The sequence below is a fragment of the Carcharodon carcharias genome, chromosome 20, assembly GCF_017639515.1.
Source record: "Carcharodon carcharias isolate sCarCar2 chromosome 20, sCarCar2.pri, whole genome shotgun sequence".
Classification (NCBI taxonomy): domain Eukaryota; kingdom Metazoa; phylum Chordata; class Chondrichthyes; order Lamniformes; family Lamnidae; genus Carcharodon; species Carcharodon carcharias.
Window position 1 is genome coordinate 63137563 of NC_054486.1, and position 19100 is coordinate 63156662.

General features: G+C 44.7%; 1 protein-coding gene across 7 annotated transcripts in view; it reads right to left on the bottom strand.

Moving 5' to 3' along the window:
* samd4a (sterile alpha motif domain containing 4A) overlaps positions 1–19100 on the bottom strand; it is a 237543-nt gene that overhangs the window by 102592 nt on the left and 115851 nt on the right. The window lies entirely within an intron of this gene.

A 19100-nucleotide genomic window follows, 5' to 3' on the forward strand; every position in this document is an offset into this window, starting at 1 on the left:
AATCTCCATCTTTGAGCCACGGAACATCCAAATCACCCCAAAGCTACAATTTAAAACATTCAGACCATTGTTGGAAAATATTTTGCCCCAAAATAGCAACCAATCTAAAATACCAGTGCATTGATGCTGTTTTTCCAGAGTAAAAAGAAATGGGGTCCAGAAACCAAAAACTTTCAAAACTGTCATTTAACGGGACAGAATGTGTTGACAGCAATGACTACAATAACTAGAACATGTTCCGTTGCAAACATTGTTCCCTTATCACCCTTGGTCTTGCAGGCAATAAGTTAGGATGCAATCACTCTCTGCAGGTCATCATTACATCTGCAAGACTATACTGTGACATACAACAGAGCACGTGTTAAAACTCAAATTGCCAGGCGAAGGATAGATTTGGAGCCTAGTCGTTATACACGTACAAGCTTCTATTTGCAAAGTCACACATTACATACTGTGAACCTCCAACCAACAACCACCCTTTTAATCTACTCCTATTTATAACTCTTTCGAGTACAAACCCGTTTCCATCTGTTTCAGATGAAGTTACATTGTTTCATAGTTTGCCATTGCGAGATTTGAACTCTTGATCCTATGAGTGGCAGCCAGAGGCAGGGTTGGTGCGAGCTGGGAGGCAGGAGTGGATGGTGGCTGGCAGATGTGCAGCGCAGAATGGGCTGGCTATCTTGTGTAAACTCTTTTGAGTACAAACCTGTTTCCATCTATTTCAGATGAAGTTACATTGTTTCATAGTTTGCCATTGTGAGATTTGAACTCTTGATAATCTTGAATTTCCGTATTCATCGTTGCTGGCATTGGCCCTCAGATAGAACTTGGAAGTAACTCTTCCGAGTACAAACCCGTTTCCATCTGTTTCAGATGAAATTACATTGGTTCATAGTTTGCCATGGTGAGATTTAAACTCTTGACCTTGGGGTTACAAACCCAGTACCATAACCACTTGGCTATTTAGGCCAACGTAGAAGTGAGTCCATCTGTTTTCAGATGAAGTTACATTGTTTCATAGTTTGCCATTAGTGAGATTTGAACTAATGATCTTGGGGTTACAAACCCAGTACCATAACCACTTGGCCATTTAGGCCAAGCCTTTACAAACATGTTTCCATCTGTTCCTATTCAGATGAAATTACATCATTGCATGGTTTATCATTGTGAGATTTGAACTCTTGATCTTGGGGTTACAAATCCAGTACCATAACCACTTGGCTATTTAGGCCAAGCTCTACTCCTATTTATATATGAACAAAGGTGAGCCACCCACTTAATATCCTCCACCTGAATACAATTAAAACCTAATTGATATAAAATTAACAGTACGTGGTCATAAAAGCAAAATACTGCGATGCTGGAAAAACTTAGCAGGTCTGACAGCATCTGTGGAGAGAGAAACAAAGTTAATGTTTTGAGACCATATGACCCTTCCTCAGCTCTGAAGAATGGTCATACGTACTGGAAACGTTAATTTTGTTTCTCTCTCTCGAGATGCTGTCAGACCGGCTGAGTTTTTCCAGCATTTTCTGTTTTTGCTTCAGTATGTGGTCAGACTTCAGTTATCTGCTACATAGTGATTTTAAAGCATGAGTTCTTTCAATAAATTTCAATTCAATTTTGAATTGATAGTTACTCATTTGTAGCATTAATGGTCACTCAATGGCAGCATCTAAATTCCACTTTGCTTCTAACCAATGTTCTGCATACTGACACACACTTCTGTTTACCTTGCAATCAAGGCAGCAATGCAAGAATGAATAACGTTTTTCTTACAGGAAGAAATCATAAGGCACAACACCCCATCTACTACAGTTACCAAGTTCAATAAGCTCAACAAAAACTTATGGAGGAGTTTCTCCCTTAAATCTTATATTGCACACAATCTCCTTTTCCCCTTGCAAATAACTATTATTAGGTCAGAGCACAAATTGCAGAGCTAGCCAAGAGATATAAAAGTGAAATGCATATTTCCTGTGCCATATTGGAACTTCAGGGCATTTCATGTCTTGGGTGACCACGTGTGGAAGAACTGTTTCCAGCTGCTTGAGCTCAAGCTCAGGATTGCTGACCTTGAGGGGCTGGAGTCACTGCAGTGCGTCAGGGAGGATGACAGCTTCCTGGATCATACGTTCCAGCAGGTGGTCACCCCACAGACAGTGAGAGGTCAGGATAGTAGGTGGATGGGCTTCCGAAAGAATAGGAAGAGGCAGAAAGTTCAGGGGTCTTCAGGGTGTGTGTCATTCTCAAACAGATACAGAACGTTGGAGGCTGCTGGGACTGATGATACCCTGAAAGATTGCAGTCCAGACCATGGCACCAATAGCCAAGGAACTATACATGTGGGAACAGCGAAGTGTAGAAATGTGGTTATAAGAGATTCCATAGTCAGGAGGACAGACAGACATTTCTATAACAGTCATCATGAGTCCCGCATGGTGCTTTGCCTCCCTGGTGCCAGGGTAAAGGACATCACAGAGAGGGTGCAGAATATTCGGCAGCAGGGGTGGGGGGGGGGTGTGAGCCAGAAGCTGTGGTACATGTTGGTACCAAGTACCAACAACATAAGGAGGGCAGGCATCAAGGTTCTACAGTCAGATTTTCAGGAGCTAGGGAGGAAGTTAAAAAGTAGAACTTCAAAGATAGTTTTCTCTGGGTTACTTCCAGTGCCAAGTGTTTGTTAGAGTAGAAATACGAAGATAGTGAGGGTCATTGTATGGCTTGGAGCATGGTGCAGAAGGAATGACTTCAGATTCTTGGGGCATTGAGACCAGTTCTGGAGCAGAAAGCATCTATTCAAGAGGGATGGGCTGCACTTCAACAAGACTGGGACTTATGTCCTCATGGGGAGGTTCACTAGTGTCTTTGGGGAGGATTTAAACTAAATTTGCAGGGGTTTGGGCAATAGCACATAGAAGTAGAATAGAGGATTACGGTCCATAAAGTTAGAATGCTAGACAGTGCTAGAGAAGGGAATGGTTCCATTTTAGATATGAGTGGGCTAAGAGGAAGCAGTAAGGTATTGGGTGGGCTCAGTGTAAGGAAGGAAGTGATAAAATATAAATAGGACTACTGGGTACGTATGTGAATATGAGGTGTGTGGTAAACAAGATTGTTGAGTTACAGGTGCAGACTGTCATGTGGCGATATGATATTGTGGCTACAACGGAGACCTGGCTCAAAGATGGGCAAGACTGGGTACAAAATATTCCTGGATACAAAGTGTTCGGGAATGATAGGAAATAGGGAAAGGATGGCAGTATTGATTAAGGGGACCTTGCAGTGCTGGAGAGAGAGGTTGTCCCAGAGCAGTAAAGGATAGAATCTGTTTGCCTAGAGATAAGGAACAAAAAAAGATGCGATTATATTGCTTGGTGTAGTCTGTGGGCCACCAACTAGGGGGAAAGACGAAGGGGAACAAATTTGCAAGGAAATTACATAGAGGTGCATTATCCGAATATAGACTGGGATAGTCGTAGTGTAAAGGGCAGAGAGGGGCAAAAGTTTCTTGAGCGTGCTCAGGAAAATCTTCTTCAGCAATATGTTTCCAGTCCAACAAGAAAGGAGGCACTGCTAGACTCGATTCTTGTGAATGAGATGGGCCAAGTGGATCAAGTGTCAGTAGGGGAACATTTAGGGGACAGTAATCATTGTGCTATAAAGTTTAGGTTGGTTATGGAAAAAGACAAAACACAATCCAAAGTAAGAATAATTAACTGGGGGAAAGCCAACTTGAATGTGGCGAGAATGGATCTGGCCCAGATCAACTGGAATCAAAGGTTGGCAGGCAAAACGATATTTAAACAATGGGCTCCCTTTACAGAAGAGATAATATGGGCAAAATGAGGTTCCCCACTAAGGGGAAAGGCAGAGCAAACAAATCCAGAGCTCACTGGATAACAAAAGAGATAGAGATTAACACGAAGAAGAAAAACATGTGTCTATGACAGGTGTCAGGTGGATAATACAACCAAGAACCTGGCTTAATAAGGCATTTGATACAGTGTCGCACAAAAGACTTGACTGCAAAGTTATAGCTCATGCAATAAAAGGGACAGTAGCAATGTGGATACAAAATTGGCTGAGTGACAAGAAACAGAGAGCAGTGGTTAATGGATGCTTCTTCGAATTGGAGGAAGATTTGTAGTGGAGTTCCCCTGCGGTTACTGTTGGAACCCTTGTACTTCCTGATATATATTAATGACCTAGACCTTGGTGTACAAGGCAATTTCAAAATTTGCAGATGATAAGAAACTTGGAAGCATTGTGAACTGTGAGGAGGATAGTGCATAACTTCAAAAGGACATAGACAAGTGGCAGATGACATTTAATGCAAAGAAGTGTGAAGTGATTCACTGTGATAGAAGAATGTGGACAGACAATTTAAAATAAAGGATTCAATTCTAAAGGGGGTGTGGGAGCAAAGGGACTTAGGTATACATGTGTATATATCATTGAAGGTGGCACGACAGGTTGACAGACCGGTTCATAAAGTATACAGCACCTGAGGGGTATAGAGTATAAAAGCAATCAAGTTAAATGTTAAACTTATTTAGGACACTGGTTCATCCTTAACTGGAGTGTTGCAGTCCTGGACGCCACTTTAGGAAAGATGTGAAGATGTTAGAGAGAACGCAGAAATAATTCACGAGAATGGTCCCAGGACTGAGGAACTTCAGTTACGTGGTTAGATTGGAGAAGTTGAGACTGTTTTCCTTGGAAAGAGAAGGTTGAGAACAGATTTGAGAGGGGTGTTAAAAATCATCAGGGGCCTGGGCAGAATAGAGAGGGAATAATTGTTCCAAATGGTGGAAGGATCAAGAACAAGAAGGCATTGGTTTAAGGCAAGTAGCAAAAGAAGCAAAGGGACATGAGGAAAAACTTTTTCACACAGCAAATGTTTAAGATCTGGAACACACTGCCTGAATGTATTGTGGAGGTAGGTTCAATCGAAGCATTCAAGAAGGAATTGGATTGTTATCTGCAAAGGAAGAACGTGCAGGGCTTTGGGGAGAAGGCAGTGTTGTGGCAATAGGTAAATTGCTATACAGAGAGCTGACAAAGAAACGGTGTGTCAAACAGCCTCCTTCTGGGCTGTAACAATTCTCAGATTCTGGTTTTGTGCCTTACTCCTGAGCAGGAGGCAAGTTGCAGCTTCTTTAACAACATTTAAGGGTTTTGCTGTTCAATGTGAATGAACACAGCAACATTCAATCACTCATCATTATTCTCCAAAATAAACCAAATCAACTTTAGATGGGCATCTACAACCAGAAACTATACAGGAGGACATTAAAGTAAGGACATTAAAAGTACTTAGCCTCAATTAAATTTTATTATTCCAGATATAATTATGTCTTGAATTTGTGTTTGAGTGGGGGATGGGAGCCTTAAAGGCTAGGAGAAGGTGTTATAAATTCAGATGCACATTGTACACAATTGCTGGCCTTCACTTTAAACAGTTGTAAAATTGTATGAAGTTCACTGCTGAATTTGGTTCTGGCAGGTGAGGCTCCCCACTGACCAAAATGACCCTACAATGTAAGCCAATTGCAAAGGTTCCACATCATGTTACTTGCATGGAAATGTTACTGTGCACAATTACACTCACAATTCAAATTCTCTGCAAATTCATGTATAGGCACTATTACAGGTTAACAAGCCTATATTTTATTCTACTATATTTTTACATGTAGGCCACACTCAAACATGAATAACTTAAGATGCCTCAACATTACATTTCATCAAGGCCAAATAATTTACCCTGTCTGAATAGTGCAGCAAGGTTGATTAAGTTAAAAACTTCTCTACAGCACCCCAGCGCAGAGTTTAAAAATACATAGTCATTTCAATGCACTTAAAATAGTAACCTCAGTTCTCAGCAAAAATGCAGAATATTCATCCTATCCTCATGACACAATCACCAATTGAGAGTTCAAATAACTTTTTTTTCTAGTTGTCTTCGATAATCTTGCATTTTAAGAGTTGCTAGAATTTCTTTGCATGTCAAGGGCCCATTATCATTTACACGTGTCAGAAAATTATTCCTAATAATCTGAATTAACTTTCAAATTTAAATTGAGAGATGTACCAACCAACACAGTCTCATGACGTCTCAATGTTTGGAAATCTATTCTATGCACCTGTTCCCACTGCACTTAGATAGAGCATCTGTTGCATTCTACATTGTTTGCTGTTCTACAAGTGCAGCTTTAAGTAACTTGAAAACTATATTCAATAAAGTCAATAAGTGGAAAGGTTCTTCATCAAAGCTCTCCTGATGACACACTTCTACCTAGAGAATAAAACAAACTTTCTTATGCCCAATGGATTATATTTCTCCATCTGTTTAGTTTTCCACCCCCAAACCACTCTTCCCAAAGAACATTAATAAAGGTATTGCAGAGAAAGAACAACAAGGCATTAGTTTTAAGATTACTGCTTGGGGTTCCCCTGCAAATAATGATATTTCCAAGGTTTCCTGACACACATCTGAGATTCTAAAGACAGTGTCAGCTACCCAAAGGAAAATAGTGATGCCACAGCAGACAATAAAAGAACTGATAAATGCAATGAAAGGTCATTAACCTGAAATGTTAACTCTGTTCCTCTCTCCACAAATGCCACCTGACATGCTTGGTAGTTGCAGCATTTACTGTCCTTATTTCAGATGAGCTGACAAGTGGCAAGTAACATTCACACCATACAAGTGCTGGGCAATGATCATCTCCAACAACAGAGCAACCAACCATCACCCTTGACATTCAATGGCATTACCATCTCGGAATCCCCCACTATCAACATCCTGGGGGTTATCATTGACCAAAAACTGAACTGGACTAGCCATATAAATACTGTGGCTATAAGTGCAGGTCAGAGGCTAGAAATCCTACTGTGAGTAACCCACCTCTTGACTCCCCAAAGTTTGTCTACCATCTACAAGGCACAGGTCAGGAGTTTGGTGGAATACTCTCCACTTGCCTCAATGAGGGCAGCTCCAACAACCCCCAAGAAGCTTGACACCATCCAGGACAAGCAGACTGCTTGATTGACACCCCATCCACAAACGTTCACTCCCTCCACTACTGACGAACAGTGGCAGCAGTGTGTAGCACTTACAAGATGCACTGCAGGAACTCACCAAGGCTCCTTAGACAGCACCTTCCAAACCCATGACCACTACCATCTAGAAGGACAAGGGCAGCAGATACATGGGAACACCACCACCTGGAAGTTTCCCTCCAAGCAACTCACCATCCTGATTGGAAATATATCACCATGCCTTCACTGCTGCTGGGTCAAAATCCTGGAATTCCCTCCCTAACAGCATTGTGGGTGCACCTATACCACATGGACTGCAGCAGTTCAAGGAGGCAGCTCACCACCATCTTCTCAAGGTCTTTTAGGGATGAGCAATAAATGCAGGCCTAGCTCACAGCACCCACATCCCGTGAATGAATGTTTTTTTAAAAAATTCCAGTATTCCCATTATTATGTTCATTGCTGATAATTTTTACTTAGCATGCTAAAAGAAAAATGAACTCATGTACTCTCGAGGTTTCCAAGACACTGGACAGTAAACATTGAAATTTATTTAAAGTTGCTAATGCTAGAAATTTGGAGCAAAATAGAAAATCCTAGTAACATAAAATAGCTTTTTCAACATCTGAAAAAACGAAAGTCAGGTTAATAATCCCTAGGTCACAACTTGCATTAGTAATAATACTTCAACTCTAAAAGAAACAAACTCACCTCTTTTTTAAAAAAAAGATGCTGACAGGCATGTTGTGCACTCCCATGATAAACTTTAGTTTTTGTTAGGTGCAAAAAAAAAAAAGGAACAGCATGCAGCTTACAGAAAAATGATAAGAAAGCAATGTGCAAGTGATGTTGGAACATTGGCATTACAGCAGCCACTACTGCTTTCAGAAAGAACTAGAATTGGCCTTTTTAAAGTTAGAAGACCGCAAAAACAGCAAGTCTCAGGACTAAACTTGTTAAAGCAGCTGCAGTAAAGTTTCACATTAATATTTTAATAGTCAAATATTAATTAACCCCAATAAATATTCAAATATAAAACATCCAAAAGCAGCAGTGTGGAATGATTCTATAGTTCTTACTTTTATTAGTCCCATTTAAGACTACTGGTTTGGCTGTTGTGAAGCTGAGAAAACAGATTGCAGTGTGCATGCCTCAAACTGCAGTCAAGCGTAAACCAACTTTGAAAGGGACCATAAAAAACATTAAGCCCTAATTTGCACAGATATTGACCTCAATGTCTGTCAAAGGTGAACGACCGTAGGGCAACCAAAATATGGAATGAACATGCACAGGCCACACAACATATTGGACCTTTCAGTGCCACTTTTTGCCTGAAAAAATGGGAGCTGTGCAATCCAATTCCTAGCCCTATTAATCACCCTCATGGCTCTCTCTGCATGGATTGTAGTGCTCTAATGCCTTTTCATGCCCCATGGATCAATATGCAATATTCGGTATAACAAGGGCACTACACAGTCCGGTTATGACATTCTCTGACGTATGCTAAGTATGGGGAGGGCATATTGACCATATCTTCTCTTCTGAATTGGTAACACATCATTAGTTTTTATACATATGTTGACATTCAAATCTAAGTCACCATTATTTTACTCTTCCACTGTTGCTAAATTATCAGATTGCTTGTCTGACATCTAGGACTCAATGAGCAGAAATTTTCTCCAGTTAAATATGGGGAAAACTGAAGTCGTTGTCCTCAGTTCCCACTATAAATTCTGTTCCCTAGCTACCGACTCAATCCTGCTGCTTGACAACTGTGTGAGGAAACAGACTGTTCGCGACCTTGGTGTCTGACCCTGAGATGAACTCCTGACCACACATCGACACCATCACCAAGACCACCTATTTCCATGTCTAAGATTGGCGACTCCGACCTTGCCTCAGTTCACCTGCCGTTTACACCCTCATCCATGCTTTTGTTACCTCAAGGCTTGACTATTACAACACATTCCTGTTTCAAATTCTATGCTCCATAAACTTGAGGTCATCCAAACCCTTGCAGTCCATGCCCTAACTCACATGAAGATCAGGTCACCCATCACTGCTGTATTTGCTGACTGACATTGGCTACCAGTTAAGCCATGCCTCCATTTTAAAATTATCATTGTTTTCAAATCCCAGCATAGCTGCACCCCTCCCTAAATTTCTAATCTTCTCCTGCCCCACAACCCTCCAAGATATCTGCACTCCTCTAAATCTGGCCTCTTGCCCAACAATAGAGGCTTGGCTAACTAACAGGAAACCGAGCTGGGATAAGTGGGTCATTTTCAAGTTGGCAAACTGTAACTAAGTGGGGTGTCACAGGCATCAGTGCTGAAAAAACGGGAGCTGTGCAATCCAATTTTACAATTTTAATGACCAGGATGAAGGGAGAGAGTTTATTATATCCAAATTTACTGACTATAAAAATATATTAGTGAGGAGTATACGGAGTCTGCAAAGGAATTTACCTAGATTAAGTGAGTGAGGAAAAACTTGGCAGATAGAGTGTAATGTGGGAAAATGTGAGATTGTCCACTATGGTAGGAAGAATACAAGAGCAGATTATTATTCAAATAGTGAAGGGCTGCAGAATGATGTAGTACAGAAGGATTTGGGTGTCCTTGTGCATGCCTCATCATGCAGGCACCCATAGGGGACCTGCTTCAGACTGCAGCCTCCGCATTTTTGCATGTACAGCCATGGTCACTGGCAGATGTGGAGCAGATGAGGGCTCCGGCAGAGGGCCTGGGGAGGTGGAGAAAGATCAGGGTGCTGAGGAGCTCTCAGTACCTTCACCCTTCTCAGTTACCTCCACAGCCAGACGTTGGGCTTCAGTTGGGGTTGATGGGGCTGGCTGCTGACATGCAATGCTGGCCACAATGGCGAGTTTTCACACCGTATTGTCCCATGCCCACCTCATTAATAATGCAATCCCCAGAAACAGCCGGTGCGGCAGCCTCTGATTCGCCCACCCCACCTTCACCTCAGGCCTTCGGTAATCTGGGTGCCATATTTAAACCGTGCTCCTGCACAGAGCTAGCACTCACTAAGGCATAGGAAGCTGCTGCAAAGTCATGGCTGCCAAAGGGAAGAAGCATGCTGCTCCAAGTTTACCAACGCCTCCTCGACGCAGTGGAGGCCTGCTACAAAGTCCTCTACCCCCACTCTGGGCAAAGACCAGCAAACAAGGTCACCAATCCAGCATGGGAGGCAGTGGCAGCAGTGATCAGTGCCAACGTCCTGCAAAAAAGGAAAACTATCTAGTGCCAAAAGAGGATGAATGAACTCCTCCGTTCTACCAGGGTAAATCACTCTTCTCATCACTCAACTCTCACACTCTCAAACCTATCACACACCCACAGGGAACTCACTCACTGCCAGTTCAAAGGACATCACCATTCACTTTTTCACATACACCTTCATCAGCCCTGATGATCATGTTCTCATCCTGTCCATGGCACCACTCACACATGCGAGGCATCCTTCTCATCTGCCCTGGCAGGCATCCTGCTTACACTCTCTCCATCAATATTCAAGCAGCACAAGCTGGCACTCAACAAAAGGGAGAGATCGCTGACTGGTGGAGGAATGCCTGATAGCAAGGTCCTCACAGATTTTGAAAAGAGTCATCCAGCTGGCAGTCGATGATCTGGACCGTTCCTATGCTGATGATAAGATTGGCGGTGCTCAGCCAAGTGAGGATCCAGCAATGCAACATCCATCAGACAACCATGCTGTGAGTTCTCCTGCTCCGCAGTCCCCGGCCATGCACTAATTATCTCTCCTTGCTTTCGCAGATACATCTGGGAAGCAGCTGAGGGGTCCACAAGCCATTTCCTTGACTCAAGCCCTGAAAATGCCTCAGGAGAAAGAGAATCTGATGACACCCTAATTGAAGACCGGTCACAGTGCTCACCCAGGCTCTCTACCAGCACAGACACACACACCTTAGTGGGACCTAGTTCTAGAGTAGCCTCGGGATTACAATCCGGTGAGTGCATCGCACTGTGATCCACAACAGGTGGCGGCAGGGGCTTCCCAGGTTTCTGGCACTCAGAGGACTACCAGAGACCAGAAATCTGCTGAGTCCGAGTCAGATGACTCAGTCATACCTCAGTGGATGGAGCTGCAAAGGCAAGTTTGGGAGCATCAGGAAGGGATGTCCGCTGCATTCAAGTTGCAAGGCACGATGGAGGAGTCTGTCTGCCTTTTATCTGAGGCCATAACTCACCGAGGTCAGCACTGGCAGGATGGTGGTCGCCACAGACACCTTGGTTGAGGACATCGATCCTGCAATGTTGCATGGGCTGAACTCCATCACTGATGCCACTGTTGGCCTCCAACAGTTTCAACGTGAGAGGGGTGTGGGGCTGCTCAATCTCACTTCAACTTCTCCTCAAGGAGTCAGCCAGGAGCCCTCAGGCACCCAAAGGGAGAAGAGATCAGCGGGTGCACACCCAGGGGCCATCCACCCAGGTGACTCCAGGAGTGTCCGGCCCATTCAAGTCACCACTTCCCGTGATCCCAGCAGCTCCAGCTGCACAGACCAAGGAGGGTGCCACTGCCACACAGCAGGATCCCGAAAGCAGGCTGGGGTCCTCCAGGTCTCGGCCCTCTAGAGGACACCCACCAAGGTAATCAGACAAGGCTTAGCAGTCAGCAGGCTACCTCCACCTATGCTGTGGATGTTGGGGGAGCAGCAAGGCGTAGTGGCAGGTTTAGGAAGATTAAGATAATGTATTTGTACAGCCTGGGCAAGGGTGTACTTAATGCTCACTATTGTAAATAAGCTCCCAAGAATGTCACCTTGCCTATGGCTCCTTGTTCTGATGAGCAGTGTTCGTGTCACTCAGATGTGAAACCTTGGTTCCTACACATGATAAAAGGTAGGTGTCTCAGTCCAGGGCCTCTTCCCTGTGCAGTGTATAACCTTCAGACCAAAGTGATGATCTGGCTTCACACTCACTGGACACGAGTGATGCCTGCACCTCGATGGTGCTCGTCATTGCTGCCAGAATGTCGTGGGCAGACATCACAGAGTTCCGTCATTCTCTGTGTGCTCTCAGCACCTTTAAGGTGGGGCTGACCCCCATTTCTTCAGCATCTGTGACTGGTGACAGTGTGCTCCTGAAGGGGTCAGGTGCTGAAGGCTGACAAAGGGTCAGTGCATTTAAAGTTTCACGGCTGCATCTCCATGATATGACCCTGATCACAGAGATCAACCGAACTGCCCTCAGCCAGACAGGAATCAGACATTCACAGGGGCAATGTGAAGATCTATGGAGTGTCTTCACTGCATGTCACCATCATCCTCCTGGAATCCAGGGACTATTCTGGCATCTGCTGTATCACCATGACATGAGCCTGAGGGCTGAGGGGTATGTGCTCTGCCATCAGTCACACAGGAGTCAAACGTTCACAGATGCAAGGTGAGGATGGCAGGACTGTCCTCACTGCATCTCGTCATCATGTTCCACGAATCTTGTGGCTATGAGGGCCTCCCAAGCGCGCCCTCCTCGTCTGGCCAGTGTGATGACCTCATCGCCCACATCCTCGTGATTGTCAACCCCTTTGACATCCTCCTCATCAGGAAGGGATACATGCAGCTCCTCCATCTCCTCCTCAGCCATGTCCTCCCCACTTAGCAGCACATGGCTGTGGAGTGCGATGATGCGTGACACCCTCTGGGAACAGTATTGCAGTGCTCCACTGGACCTGTCCAGACACTGGAACTTCATTTTCAAATCTGACACCTGCTAAGGATGTAGGAGTCATGGACACTCCCTGGGAATTGTGCATAGGCCTGTACGATGCATTTGTGGTGATTGCACACCAGTTGAACATTCAGCGAGTGGAAGCCCTTGTGATTGATGTAATTGACTGCTTGTTGCCACTGATATCTAAGCGCTGCGTTAGTGCAGTTGATGGCACCCTGCATCTGTGGAAAAATGGAGATCTGTGCAAATCCCAGTGGTCTTGCTTCCTGCCTTTCCTGGTCCCAAGCGAAATACACAATGTTCTGTGCCTTTGTGAAGATGGCATCCGCGACCTCCTGGATACACTTGTCCATGGAGGCTTGTGAGATCCTGCACAGGTCACTATGGAGACCTGGAAGGAGCCACTAGCGTAAAAATTGAGCGCCAAAGTCACCTTTGTGGCCACTGGCAGTGGATACCCTTCATGTCCCTGTGGCACCAAATCCTGCAGCAGGCGGCATACATTACCAACCAGTTCTCTAGGCATGCAGTCTTCAGCAACACTGGTTCTCAGTCATCTGCAAGAATAACAGGCACTGTCTATAGACCCTGGGTCTAGCAAGGCGCCTATGAGCGACGGCGTGCTGCGGATCATCAGCTGCATGTGCAGAAGGCCCAGCCGCCTCTTCATCTTGAAGGAGATGCTCCTCCTTTTCCGAGTCAGGTGCCTGCACCGCCCTTCTCTTCTTCTCTGGTCTCTGTAAGCCATGAGGTATCCGCTAAATCACCAGGCTCCACGATCCTAATGCTCTCCTCCTGCAGGATCAAAGAAAGAGGCACATGGGTTAGCATGCGTGTACTAAGGACCTCTCTTGGTTAAGTCAGAAGGCCCCTTCTCGCATGTAGGACTGTCCAGGCCACCGCTTAGATGGCAAGTATGTAGTGTGCTCATTGGTTGTCCGAAACCCCATCCACCTCCAACCCACTCCACTTGACTGATTGGCGGCAGCTTCAACCATTGGACTGCATGCTGTGCTCTCAGCTCAAGCATTCTTCTAACTCACACTGCAAGGCTGCGCTGTCAGCTTGAACCATAATGGATACTGGTCCAAACCTTAATAAAAGCATGGCAAGGGACTGAGAGTGCTTTCAAAAGTGACTGTGCCATGGCCACCTTTTGCAAGGGGATTTTACAACTTGCCCAGTCAGCCAATTATTCTGCTGCCCCTTAAAATGCACATTAATTTGCAGTGTGCACCTGAGGGGTGAAAAGTTCTTGAGCGTTTGATGGCATTTTCATGCTTTTGTGTTGCTTGAAAGGGGAAAAAAGCTTCAGAGGCCTGACTCCAAGCATGTCAATGGAGCTGCAGCTGAATAGTCTCAACGCGGAAGAATGTTTACTTTTGACAAGCTTTTCCAAGTGCGTGGCAGCTTCCCTCACCCTTACACCCCCCCCCAGATGTGCTTGAGTATTTCCTTCAGTCTGTGCTGCCACCCCTGCCCCGACCTGCACTGCAGCCCTTGCCCTGGCACCGCACTGAAAGCCGAACGGGAAAAAGCTACTTGCCTGTGCCCCTCCCCCACAAATGCCTCTTCCTTGATGTCCTACAGGTGATGCTCGCGAGCATTGAGCAAGGTTGAGTGCACTCACTTCAGAGTTCTCCTCGAAGTTCAGGTCGCCAGGTGTGCGTCTTCTAAAGGCAGTTGTGAAGTGCGCCATTCTGAAGTCACGCTGACATGGGTGGTAAATTTGACGTGGGGGAATGATTCAGATGAGCAGGGCTTATAATTAGATGCAAATGTACTAAAATGTTGCTCACGACGTGTAGTGGTAAGAAGCGTGACCCGCCATTGATGGTCGGAGCTTACGATCACAAACTGGTTTCATGATGGTGTAAAGTCAATTTTTGGCCTTCTCGCCATATTGTTCCTCCCACCTTCCATGATTCCCGGTGCCAACAGGGCCTGAAAATTCTGGCTGGTGTCTGAGTTCAGCTGCAATTTCAGTTGCTGTGATTGGAAAGTCATCATCTCCTACTCTTATTGTGAAGAATATATCTTCACAGCCTTTATCCGAATCCTCATGTGGCAAACATGACATTGCATCAGCGATATTTAATGGTGTATTTGTACTGAGGGAGAAATATAGCTCACTACTACATTCTTGACACTGTCATCATTGGTATTGCAGATTTTTGACCCAGAAAAGCTGCTTGTTACTCGTGTGATGTTTCTACCCAACAAAAATTGGTGAAATGTGTTGATTCGGAAAATTATTCTGAGCACTTCTTTTTCTATCCATGTGTAGTTGCATTCTCTCTTGGTAGGAGTAGGCGATGTGAACACTACGGCTTCTCTTCATCATCATTCATGACATGTCTGATCACTGCTCCAACTCCATAGTTTGAAGCTTTACATACTAGGTTGAGGTTGCATTTGTGCTCACCAAGTAGCGCATCACTGATCAAGCTTCTTACACATGCATCATAAGCACCTTGTTATGCTTTAGATCATTCCCACTTCACATCTTTCTTCAACAACTCATGCTGTACAGCTAACACAATTGCAAGCTCAGGCAAAAATTGCAAGTAATATTGGACCATTTCTAGAAAAGATCTAAGCTCATACACATCTTTTGGCTTTGGGGTATTGACTGTAGCATATCTTCTCTTTCACTGGCTGTAGCCCCTCTTCATTTATTTTCAGGCCACAGTACACTACCTCGGAAAGCATGGAAGGACATTTGCTCTTTTTCAGCTTCATGGTATGATTATTAAGCCTTTTTAACACTTGATCTAATGCTTGGAGATTCTCTTCCTCTGTTGGAGTTGCGATCAACACATCTTCCCGATTACACAAACAAAGCAGTACTCCTTGCAAATTCTTATTCATTGTAGATTGGAAAATTATTTGGAGAAAACTTCACACCATGGGGAACTTTGTGTAAGAGTATAACCCTGTGTATATTTATCATGAGATGACGCTGGCTTTCTTGATCCACACTAAGCTGTACATAAGCAGGAGACAAATCCAGTTTCTTGAATCCCTTGGATCCCGCTAATTCTTCGTGCAGATCTTGGAAGGTTAGCAATAGATACTTCTCATCATTCTTAGCTTGATTGATTGTGCCTTAATTGCCCCCACATAGTCTCATAATTTCGTCTGACTTGGGCACTACTACGATTAGGATTGCCCGATCACTGTAGTCAGTTTTCACTAGCACACCATTTCTCTCTTGCTTCTTTAGTTCCTCTTCAACTTAGGTTTTGAGAGCACAAGGAACTGACCTAGCCTTGCAACATATTGGTCTGGCATCAGGCCCAATTAGGATATGCGCTTCCATACCGATTATGCCTTCATAACAGTTCACAAAAGTGTTGCTGTAGCTATTAAATAACTAATGAAGCTTCTTGGTCATCCCAACTTGAAAAGCAAGCCTCCAGTCTAACTTAGCTTGTGAAGCCGATCCTTATGCATTAACATTGGTTTGTTGAGATATCTTGCTGCAACAATGGGCAGCTTGAGAGGCTTAAACTTGACATTGCATTGCATTCCATTCGTCCACGCATTTACAACACTTCACCAGAGTAGATTTTCAATTGAACTGTGCTCTCAGTTAGAGGTATGTCACTGAATTTGGTCTCGTACATGTCTCTACTCATAATAGAGCAATTTATAGATGTATCGATGCGTATGTTGATATACTGTTGATTTACCAAAACCTTTGTACAAAAGTCACTGTCATCTGAATGATTCCTCGTGGCATAAATGCTGTAACATCCTAGCTTCTCCTTGTTAGAGCACTCATGATTCACTTCATAATTGTGAACATTACAGTTTTCCATTCCCACTGGAATGAGTCTTCTTACCTGCTCTGGCCTTTATTTCACAAGCATTTGCAACATACCCCATCTTTTGGCATCTACTGCATTTGGCACTTTTGTACAGGTATGCCTGTGTCGTACAGTTGTCATTATATCAGTATAAAGGCATTAAACTATTATCACCAGCACTCCTCTGATCAGATCTCCTTACCTTAGGCTTGACAGAAGCATTCTGACCAAGGGTAGAAGCTGTACTAGCCACTTGCATAGGATGAAATTCCTGAGCATTCCTTGATGCCATATTCATGGTAAAAGCCATATTAAAATCTTACAATTGAGTAAGATTGTGTGTGTTCAGTTTCTTTGATTGGATTCTTTTGTCCACCAATCCACACATAAATCTGTCACATAATGCATGACTTAAGAATGTGCCAAAGTTGCAATATAATGATAAATGCTCCAGTGCCACAATGTACTCATCAACAGTTTCACTCTTCTTCTGGTTTCTGGTTCCAAATTTATAGCTTTCTGCTATCTCTCATGGCTCAGGGTTGAAATGCTCCTGACATCATGATGATAGTTTTGAATGGCACATCTTTTGCCTTGTTTGGTGCACGCAGATTTGTTAGCCTGCCATACATATTCAGGACCATCTCCATTAGTAAAATTGCCTATTGTGCTCAAGAATGGCCTTATTCTGAGTTTGAGACTTTCACCTTTGAGTTCTACAATATTATTATATCTGAAAAACACGCCCATTCTTTCAATCTATAAAGAGATTGGTTCATACATTCCTAGTCTTTCAATGTATCCTGTGGGCACAGCCAGTCTGTCCCATTTCAAAGGTAACAGTACTTTCACTGTGGCTGTCACTAACAGTGATACAGAGACTAAACCACTCTAGTCAGAACAAACTCACCCAAAGCCAGTTTGGTTGGTAGTGGACGAAGGTGGACATTGGGACGCTGAGGCAGCCCATTTAACAAAATGTGGCCACGTCAGGAGCACTGAGTTTCAGCAAAATCCAAGTGAAATATCCACTATCCAGATAGGTGACCGGGCGCCAGCTGATTTTGTTCATTATGGTCCCCACTGCCGTTAGCTGCCAATACTTTTGTACTTGGATTTATTTAGTCGCCAAAATCTGATACATTTTGGGAGGCACTTGCAAAGGCTTAGACACATCAAGATGGCCAGTTCATGTGATTTAATGGCGTCACTATGCACTGCTCATGCTCATAACATATAGGGCTGGATTTTGTGGGATGTCATGGCCTCACGCCACTCTGGCTAAAAATGTCAGGAATGGAAACCATCAATCGTCCTACTGGCTGCCGCACAGCAATCTAACACTGGGAGCAGAGTTAATTGCTTTAAGGCCAGATTTGTGCGCCTATCTCAGAAGCAGGTCCAACTTTAGGAGAAGCACCGGCCAATCATACAGCTGGCAGCTCCCAGCAGACCACCGGAAGCTGTTCAGACAGTTCCACCACGCTGATGGAACACAGGTAAGTCTGGAGTAGGGAGTCTCAGTGAGGGTATGAGGGGGATGAGTGGCCAGGCAAGGCAACACAGGGTAGAGGTGTGTGACCATGTGTGCAACTGAGCTCCAAAAGAATGGATAACATATGCCAGCAGGGCAGTGGTGTGAACACACACCAGCAGGGCAGGAGAGTGCGACAGAACTCGCACGCACACATCACTAAGGCAGGGTGCATGACCAAGCTCATCCACACACATGACTGCAAGGCAAGAGTACGTGACTGAATTCACTCACGCCAGCAAGGCAGGGTGCGTAACTGAGCTCACAGGTGGAGGGGTGTGCAACCGAGCTCACAGAGACCGCCAGCAGAGCAGGGTTTTACAAACAGCCTGATGCATGTGCACTTGCAGGGCATGGAGTGTGACCGAGCTGATAGGAGCACTAGTAGAGCAGGGGGTACAACAAAGCTTGAATCAGCGAGACAACAGATGTAACAGGACAAAGGCACCAGCGGCCATAACCATGAGTGCACCAGAAAGTGGAACTGGCAATGCATCAGTCGGGCAGAGGGAAGGTGCAAGCACACACACCAGCAAGGACGTGGGGGGGGAGAGGGACGTGAAGGAGAGTGAGAGGGCGAGCGGGCGACTAAGAGCGAGCACTCGGCTGGCTGCGAGCGGCGGACAGGCCGATCAACCAACCTGAAGTGAGCGCAGGCGGACAGACCAACCGAAAGCGAGCACGCGGCCAAACGAGAGAGTGGTGGACAGACTGACAGACCGCGAGCGAGCGGTAACAGACAGGCCAACTGAGAGCAAGCGAGCAACGGACAGACAAAACGGACCGAGAGCGAGTGACAGACAAACAATGAAATAAGAAAGTAAGTGCACTAGCGTGACAGAGGAAGACCGAGAGGCAGAGAAAGAAAAAGCCCATCCTGTCAATGTTAGCTTTTTAGACTGGATTTGAGTTCATGCACACAAATTTGTTCTAATATCAAAGCAGCATTGACAGGTAGCTCACTAACACTTGCTTCCCTCGCTATTTACT